Raw genomic sequence first — 9,727 nt, 5'->3', positions numbered from 1 at the left:
ACCAATTTAATGGCCTATTAAAGCCACCTAACAGCTTTTAAAGAGGCTTCACAGAAATAAAATTAAGACCATTTCTGTTGACTTCGGCACACTGAAATTTAATTTCCCCAAAGCATTGCATAAGTAAAGAGCAGAAAACTTCCAAATATGACAGGAACTGACAGGTATCATTTTTTATTGATGAGAAATATAAGAAGTAGATTCACTCTAAAAAGCCAAGTAATTTGAGAGTTCTAATTTAAAAATAAGAGATTAACATATGCACCATTTCGCAGCAGATTTTGCAAATGAAATGTCTTTTTGAGGCATTTATTTCTCTTTTCTTTGATTATAGAAAGAGGCAGAGGGAAAAAAATTCAGGTTTTTCTGGCATTGCCTTAGAGATGGCCATGATTAACTTTTGGAGTCTTATTATTTAACCTGCTTTTTTTCTCAATACATATAATAATTAGTTTAATATATCATAAAATTTTCTTATGAAATTCAATATTACTACAACATAACATTATTTTATAATTGTATAATATTCCACTGTGTGACCATATCATAATTTGTTTAAAGGAGGATTCTCTTTTTGGCTATTTGACTGTTTCCAATTTCTCACAATGATAAATACTGTTGCAACAAATAACCTTCTACAAAGTTTTTTTTTATTTTGCACATCTTGGATTATCTTTTTTCCTTCCTGAAGGCTGGAGTAAATGACTTGAGAGATAACTTTCAAGTGCCAATTTTCTTCAAGCTCAGGCTCTCCCAGGAATGTTGACCTTCTGGTTCACAGTGGTATCAATTACCGGAAGGCTTGATGTTAGTAGTAAGATGGTGCATCATTCTTAATGGACAGGCTCATGGTTAGTAAACTCTTCATTTCCATCTTGAAACCCTAGATTTGTTTTTGCCATTCTATTCAAACCAATTTAAAAAATCAAAAACAAGTCCTGAACTAACTCACAGGCCAAATTTTTGAAGCAGCTGAAATTAATTTTGATGTGTTTAATATGAGGTTGGGAACTGTTCTCTGAGAATTGTTGTTTTTAGGGTTTTTGTAGCTGTTCCTATGCCTTCCCAATGCCAATTCATTGTTAAGTGTATCAGATCTGTAATGTACATTTTAATTAACTCCGTGGTTGAGCCAAATAGAAATCTGCAAAACGTGATTGAAATTTTGGAGATGCTTGATGGGCATCTTAACACATAGTTCAGTCCTATTTAACATGAGTCAGAAAAAAGGCATCTTTGGCTCACGAATCTGCCGCCCTTACATTAGCAGTCACTCAAATCCCAGCAGGCAGAAAATGAAGTCACTTTGGACCAAAGCCTAAGTCACTTTGGACCAAAGCCTAAGAACACAATGACTCAGAACACAAAATCTTCATCTAGGGAGGAGTTTGAACATAAACAGTTTCACTAATGTCCAGGGAGTTTAAATTCTACTTCTAGTTAGGGGGACTATTACAAATAGCCAAAAAAGTAGGGGAGGGAGGAAGGGGGATAGAATTTTCTCCTATTTATCTGTTTCATTTGATTATTTCTCCTTTATTGGTGCTTTTTGATAGTACAATATCTAAATACATAATCATGGAATACTATAGTTCTCATAATTTCATCATCAATAAAAAAAAAGAGGAAGAAAATGTAGGTTTATTCAAGCTGACCTAATTACTATAAAGTAACCTTGATAGATTAAAATAAAATCTTTTTTTCTGAATATAAATAATATTCTGAATATCTTGGGTTTCCAAGGTGCAACAGCTGAAAATTAAGTTTATGGCCTATGGCAAAAGCAACATATCTTAAGATATGTCAGATTTTCTCACTGAAAACAAATAACTAGGGAAAGTGGGGATAATGAAAGCATAGAATTTCCAAGTTAATTCCTAATATTTTTAGCAGTCCTGACCCCAGAAGAATTATAATTGGTTTTTAATAAAGGCCAGTTCAATAGCATCAGTGTAGAACGTGATGTTCATGGCACCTTCCATAATCAGGGCTTGTTTTCTTATAAACCTCTATCCTTCAAGTTGTAAAAATCAGATAACGCTGCCTGGCTTATTAATAATTTATATGAGTTCAGACTAAAAGGATGCCAGAGAAAGAAAGACAAGCCTTCAGAAGGGTTGGGAGAGGAACCCAGAGAAGAAACAGAGCCTATGCTGAGAGCCTGGGGGCATGTGGGGCATGATTTCAACCATACCCTCCACCCACACAACTGGGCCAGAGGAACATGTGGGGAGCACAGAATGAGTGCAAGAATAAAAGCTCCTTCATGTTCTCTTTTTATAATCGAAATGAAGGAAACCATGTGATCTTCCATCATCCATTTGTAACTCAAGGTGAATTAGAGTTGGGAAATTAACAAAAATGCCTAGGGTCAATGTGCTACGACTCTGGGGAGAAAGAGCAGAATCAGGATGTAATAAGATGAGTCTGGGCTTATTGCCAAGCTGGCCAGGCTACAAGGATGGGATTGGACTTCTCCCTGAGGAATATGAGCATACAAGTCACCAGATGACAGGGCCCCATTCCCTGACTCAGTACGCAGAAAATAGGAACCACTGGGGAAGGTTTCAAGGGGTGTTACATACCCATAAGAATAAACAACACCAGCACTCTAGAGTTTACAGAGCACTTTCAACTTCTTTTTCTCATATCTACTCCATGGACTCCTCACATTTCCAACAATGGTAAACTCTTAAGAGAAATGATACCGGAAATAGTGTGTAATTCCCACGTTACCAGGGAAAGATTCAGTAAAGGGTTCCAAATAAACTCATGAGAGAGCCAGGTTCTGAGGGAGTAGTTAGCACACAACAGAGTGTAGCACTCTGGACTTGCTGCACTCTTGAGCTCACTTAACAGGCTCAGTTTTATTCTGCTCTCCCAGGGTATTCAGAGAGATAGAATGTTCCACTATTTGTGAAGAAGAACCTGTACGGGCCAGTCCTACCCAGACTGTGGTAAAGAGATACCAGGCAGGGCTGGGAAGACCTTGCTGCCTACAAGCCTTCACTCTCCTCCTAGGTGACCACATGATATTTCCAGAGGAAATATATCAGATATTTCCATCTGACACTATTTCCACTATTCATCCACTTTCCAGTCAAGTGGGTAAGTCAGTGACCAAGACTGAACTCTCTCCCATACTTCAGATTCCCAGTGCATGGTTTAGCCCTGGGAAAGAGGGTCCTGCATTGATACAATAACCCTCATGAAGTAGGGTTACAAGCAATATCTAGTTTTGCCTTCAATATCATAGCTCTGTGTTTTACTAACACAAATCCACACCATCTATAGGGGGCATTAAATCCTGGAGAACCATCTGAGCCGAAGCCAACAGCTCTTCAATGTTATATTCATGACAAGGCTCTAGAATTTTACAGCCAGGTTTGGCCTTGCCCCATTGTGAAAGCCTATGACCCTAAAGGGCCCTGGACCAGGCATGCAGCAGCACCAAGTGTGGGTCCAGCAGTCTGAGCTCTTTCAAGCATTAACTCATTCATGGAGAGGAGTTCTTAGTTTTAGAGAATGAGGGAAGCATTCAGTGGAGGTATCTTGTATCTCTCCCTGCTCAAGCTCATTCAGCCCTGAAGCCCTGGAGGTAAGTGGTGAAGCCCCTGGGACTGCTGGAGGTGGCTCTGGAGTTCTCCAGGCCTTGGGGTTAGGCCAGTGAGTCAGCAGAATGTTAACCTGAGGTTTGGTGGTAAGGGAGCAACAACCCTTGGGGACCCTATGAAGCCAAATGGGTGGCAAGCAGCGCTCAGAAGGCTCCCTCTGAGGTCCTCCTGAGCAGCTGGGTTACAGGATGGAATTTCTCTGGGCCTTTCACTGTTCTAGCTGCCACCTCAGTCTTCCGTGAGCATTCGCAAAAAGAAGACCCAGTGAGGGTGCTTCAGCAAGAGAGAAGCAATGACAGAGAGGAAAAAAAGGCAAAGAGAAAGTTGGAGAATGAGCAGTTTAAGGGAATGCAGGAAAGAATGGAGGGAGGACTGAGAAAGAGCAGTTACTGTAGCTGTACCCCCTCTGTGGCCCTCAGCATCTGATACTATTTACATCCCACATTTTTTATTTATTTATTTATTTTGCGGTACGTGGGCCTCTCACTGTTGTGGCCTCTCCCGTTGCGGAGCACAGGCTCCGGACGCGCAAGCCCAGCAGCCATGGCTCATGGGCCCAGCCGCTCCGCGGCATGTGGGATCGTCCCGGACCGGGGCACGAACCCATGTCCCCTGCATCGGCAGGCGGACTCTCAACCACCGCACCACCAGGGAAGCCCCTACATCCCACATTTTGACCAAACCTCTTAACAAAGATTTTTGCATTAACAGGTAGGTGTCCTTATTTGTGTTTCATAGATGGAGACATGAAGGGTGAGGACTGGAGTGTCCTTCCTCAAGAACACACAGTGTCAAGAGATTGTCCCAGCTCCTCGTTTGTCCGCTGGCCTCTGGAGACTAAAATGCCTATTGATTACCCTTAACCACTTTATGTCCTGTGAAACCTCTCCCTTCAGTGGGTTCCAAGACATAACCTGCCATAGCTGTTCTGTGCACTTCTTAATTAGAGAGCATTGTAGCATTGTTTTTCCAGAATTGTACCAAAGCATCAGAATAATGAAAATAAATGACAGAATCTGAGAGACAGAAGCAACTCTTGAGATCATTGTGCTCAGTCTCCTCACTTTCTAGATTAGGAGCCTGAGTGCAGTCCAGAGAGGTGAAGAGGTTCACCAGAATCACCTGGCTGCACACGGAAAGCTGGAACTGCAATTTAGATATCTTGATTTCTAGGAAGCTATCTACCCAAGAGTCTTACCAGACACAGATTTGTTTCTTTTTTTATACCCAATCCCAAGTATTTAGCATTCCCAGAGCATTCCAAATGGGTGAACCATAGCAAAGAACTCAGTGTGATCCAAAGCACTGATTTCTGGTGTTTCTTCAAGGGTGTTTTTGGCTTTCAATCTGTTAACCATAAGGAATATTGAATTTAGCAAAATACATCGAAGTTTTCTACGCAACATGTTAAGAACAGCTGAAACCAATTAAATGCTAATCAATTTTACCCTGTCTGATGCAGAATGGAAAAAATGTTCCAGAGGTCTCTCCACCCTGAGATGTTCTTGGCAATGGGTCTCTGTGCTGTGGGCCCCCTCCCATCTCTCTTAGTCATGTACACTCAGAAGAGGAGACCTGGCCAACTCCCTTCAGTACTGGGAGGAGAGTAGAACCCAGCACAGACTTTCCCTTGAAATGAAAGTTCATCTTGGGAAAAGAAGTCTGCAGACTCTGGGACAATGCACATCACGACTGTGAGAATAGAAGGGACTGAGGAAGGCAGTGAAGTCCAACCACATCTATCAATCCTCTGTGACCACCTCACGGAGTTTACTGAGGTCTCTAATACCTTATCTCCTGATGCTGCTTTCCCCAGACCCCACCTTCCTCTATGAGAAATAGGCAGCAAAGCAGACGATGTCCAAATATGACAAACTGGGGTTTGAATTTTGGCTCTGCAATTAATAGATGTGATGTTAGGCAAGTTATTTAACCTCTCCTGGCCTCAGTTATTTACTTATTGGTTAAAATTGAGTAGTAATACCAACTTTTAGAAATTAAATGAGTAATGTTTATAGAGTATCCGATACATAGAGGATGAGCAACAGGTCTTCTAATTAATTATTCATAAACTCTCTTTCCTATATTCAAGTCATTTCAGTCACTTTTCTATCAGCCTAGTTCAGTGTCTCACAGTGTGTATGTGTATCTGTCTGTCTGTCTGTCTGTTGACTATCCTGCTCTATCTGTCCTGGGGACAGCTAGATGAGAATATGTGTATTAGGAAGCCACAAGCCAAAGGGTCCTGATCCACTGCTTGTGTGCAGAACTGGGAACATATCACCCTCGACTTTGCACAGGGTTCTGTGTCCAGGGTAACTATCATCTTCTGTCCCCAAGGTCTGAAATTCAGGGCCTCTGGAAGATACCCAACATTCTCCAATTCACAGCATCAGTCTAAACATATATATTTTTGAATATGTTAACTTTCATGATCCTATGTCTATAAAAATATCTACATGGGTAGATAAACATATGTATCAAATAATATCTTTATTTTATTTACTTAACTTTTTATTTAAATAAACTCACCTCTTGATTAATTAATTATATTTATATTATTAATTAATCTAAAATATTTTACCAACTTGGTGCTTTTACTCTTTTGTATTTGTGTAAAGGGTAGGAGTGAGAAGGGGGGAAATGATGTGCCTGAGTCAAATCACCAAGTGTTTATTAAGACTTCAAAGAGACCCAGTGACTTCTGCTTCCAAGAAGATGGAGGAAATGTAATTTTCCCTATTGCTCCCACTAAGCACAACTGAAAACCCTGGACATAAGATATAAAACAAATATAAGAAACCTCAAAAAGGTGGAGAGAGGACAAGACTTCTGGACCCGAGGAATGGCATGGTGGCAAATTCCCTGGGTTTTCTCTTTGCCTCGCACAGACTGTTATGATCCCACGGTCTGAGGTTCTGTTCTTTTTTTTTTTTAAGTCTATTTTTTTCTCTATTGTTCAGATAGGGTAATTTTTATGGTTCTTTTATTTCACTATTTCTTTCCCTTGAAAAAATAGTGAACAGCATCTCAGACTGTGGGATCATAACAAAAGATCTAACATTTGTGTCATCAACGTCACAGAAGAGGAGAAAGAGGATGGGGCTGAACAATTATTGAGAGAAATAATAACTGAAAACTTCCCAAATTTGACAAGAGACATATATTTCCAGGTTCAAGAAGCTGAGCAAACTCCAAACAGGATAAACCTAGGAAACCCATGCCAAAAACACATTATAATTAACCTTCTGAAAACTAAAGACAAGGAAAACTTGAAAGAAGCCAGAGAAAAATGACATCTTATCTATTGTAGAAAAATGACTTGTATAACAGCAGATTTCTCGTTAGAAATTATGAAGGCCAAGGGGAAGTGGCATAATGTTTTTCAGGTGCTGAAAGAAAAGAACCTTCAACCCAGAATCCTGCACCCAGTGAAAATATCCTTCAGGAGTGAAGGGGAAGTCAAGACATCTCAAGTGAAGGAAAAATAAGAGAATTTGTCACCAGACCCATGTTAAAAGAGTGGCTAACTGGGGTTCCCTAAACAGAAAGGAAACAAAGAAGGAAACTTGAAATATCAGCAAAGAAGAACATAATAAGCGAAATTATGGTAAATACAATGGAATTTTCTTCTCCTCTTGAGTTTTCAAAATTATCTTTGACAATCAAAGCAAAAAAATTATAACACTGTCTGATTTGGTTCTAAATGTAAGATATTTAAGACAATTATAAATGGGGGAGGGTAAAGTACACAGAGGGAAGTAACACTTCTCTAACATTACTCAAACTGGTAAAACAATGACACCAAAAGACCAGTAAGTTAGGTAGATACAATACTTAGAGCAACTATTTAAAAAGCTATGCAAAGAGATACACTCAAAAACACCACAGATAAATCAAAATGGAATTCTAAGAAATGTTTAAGTAACCTACAGGAAGGCAAGAAACAAACAAACCAGAGAAACAAAAACAGAGAGAAAACAAAAATAAAATGGAAATAATAAAAAGTGTTCAGGAGCTCAGTGGGCGCACAAGTGTACAAACCAGCACACAAAATGCTGGGCTTGCTAAGCCACCACTACTACCTGCCAGTAGGCCCAGCTTCACCACTACCACACTCACAGGCCTGCGCCTGGCTGCAACCAAGTGCCATCCACCACTGATGTGGGGAGGGGAGGCATGTTTTCCAAACTAAACTTGACTGCACAGGCCCATGGGCTCACTCAACAAGGTTGGAAACGCCCACTCACCTTTTACCTTCGTGGTAATAGCCTTACAGTACTATCAGCTGCTGAGTGACTACAGGCCACCACCCCTAGGCTACACCCAGGGAACTGGGAACAGCCAAGTACCTCAGAGCAAATATGCAGAGCGGCTGACCATCATAAAGGGTTGGGCAAAGTGATCAGACCCACCTACACTGAGGCATCATCCACCCTCGAGGACTGGTTAGGGAGTGCTTGGTTGAAACAGAATACAATGCCAGACCCTAGTCACCGTGTTAGTTTTGAAAGGTTTTCCTTTTTTTTTTTTTTTTTTTTTTTTACAAGATGGGAGGTTACAGTTGTCTCTTCTGTCCAGAAGAAACATGTTTTCAAAATAGTAACAGTTTGAATTTTTCTCCCCTTTTCCCTCTCATGGTTCATTAGGCTCTGAACCCATAGAAGAGATTTTGCAGTTAATTAGAATTTGCATTTTAAGTAGTTTGGAACTATTCGGGTTTTTTTAAAGCATCGATTAAAAAGATCCACATAGAAGTTGTTATCTACTCTTCTGGCAAACTGTAGCTTGCCTCCAAGATGCCAGTATGTCACTTTAATCTTCTCTGTTGAATTCATTTATGTAGCCCAAATTCTTCCTTGTTCCTTTTCATAAGCCAATACCACTCTAAGGATTTTGTTTTTAATGAATACTGACAGCTCACTTTATTTTTTTTAATTTTTATTTTACTGACAGCTGTACAGTATAGATTCTACATAATAGAACTTCTTTTTTGCTTAAGCACTTGCATGGCTATCAATGCTTTGAAGTCAGTTTAAAAAGTCACAATTTATAAATACAGAAAAAAGAGCAATCAACCCAACAGCAATTTTTGTACCAAGACTGTCTGTAGATTTCGGTACTGTCTTTACTGTAAGCTGATCAAAACATCTGGAAAAAAAGACTAAAACTGCTTTCATCTTCGTGTGTATTTATTATTTGACATAAAAAACTTATTTTCATTAACAAAAAATTAAAATAAATAAAATTAAATGGAAGATTAAGGCCCCTAACATATTAATAATTACTAAACACAAATGGTCTAAATACACCAATTAGAAGACAGAGATTGGCAGACCAGATTTAAAAACATGACCCAGCTTATATGCTGTCTGTAAAAGACTCACTTCAATTATGATGATATTGGCAGGTTGAAAGTAAAAGTATGGAAAAAGATATACTATGCAAACATTAATTAAAGGAAAGAAGAAATATTAGTAACAAATAAAGTAGACATCAAGCAAAGAAACTTACTAGAGACAGAATGGGACACTGTATAATGAATCAATCCATCAGGAAGAGAGAGTAATTTTAAATATGTTTGCACCAAGCAACAGTGCTGCAAAAACCAATAGAACTGAAAGGAGAAATAGAGGAATTCTGAAGGAAGAGCAGATTTGAATCACTAGAGATTTAGAAACTAGAAAACATGACAGGACAAGATATCAGTAAAGATGGACTTTGTACAGATGGGCCAGGCTGGGCCCCGTGAGAGACAGAGTCAGCTACATATGATGGCACCTGAGGATTCTGGTAGAGTGTGGTATGCATGATGATTTCAGGAGGCATATCACTGAAGGTTTTTTTTTACTTTATACCTAAGTATTTTAATGTTATTAGGGAAAAAAATACTTGGGCACAGAAGGTAGAAACATGTTTACACAGGCCACCTAGATTAACACTTTGCCATGAATTTTTCAGACCTTCATGTACTAAACATTTCACCATGACTTTTTGGAAGTAGGGATAGTAAGAATAACTGCTCCTATCGTCTTTCCCATAGTGGTCTTGGTAGGTTATCATTCCCACATTGAGATTGCATCCAAATTGGCATGGGCTGTCAAGGTGTCCCA

At 39.5% G+C, this 9,727-nt stretch overlaps 1 pseudogene; it reads left to right on the top strand.

Annotated features, from left to right (window-relative positions):
• The first annotated feature begins 7,827 nt into the window (after positions 1 to 7,827).
• LOC114890285 lies at positions 7,828 to 8,107 on the top strand (annotated as a pseudogene).
• Positions 8,108 to 9,727: the final 1,620 nt, after the last annotated feature.

Source organism: Monodon monoceros, unplaced genomic scaffold, assembly GCF_005190385.1.
Source record: "Monodon monoceros isolate NGI ecotype Baffin Bay Population unplaced genomic scaffold, NGI_Narwhal_1 Super_Scaffold_11, whole genome shotgun sequence".
NCBI classification, from domain to species: Eukaryota; Metazoa; Chordata; class Mammalia; order Artiodactyla; family Monodontidae; genus Monodon; species Monodon monoceros.
The sequence above is the reverse complement of the archived record's forward strand: the minus strand, read 5'-3'. Positions and strand labels throughout refer to the sequence as shown.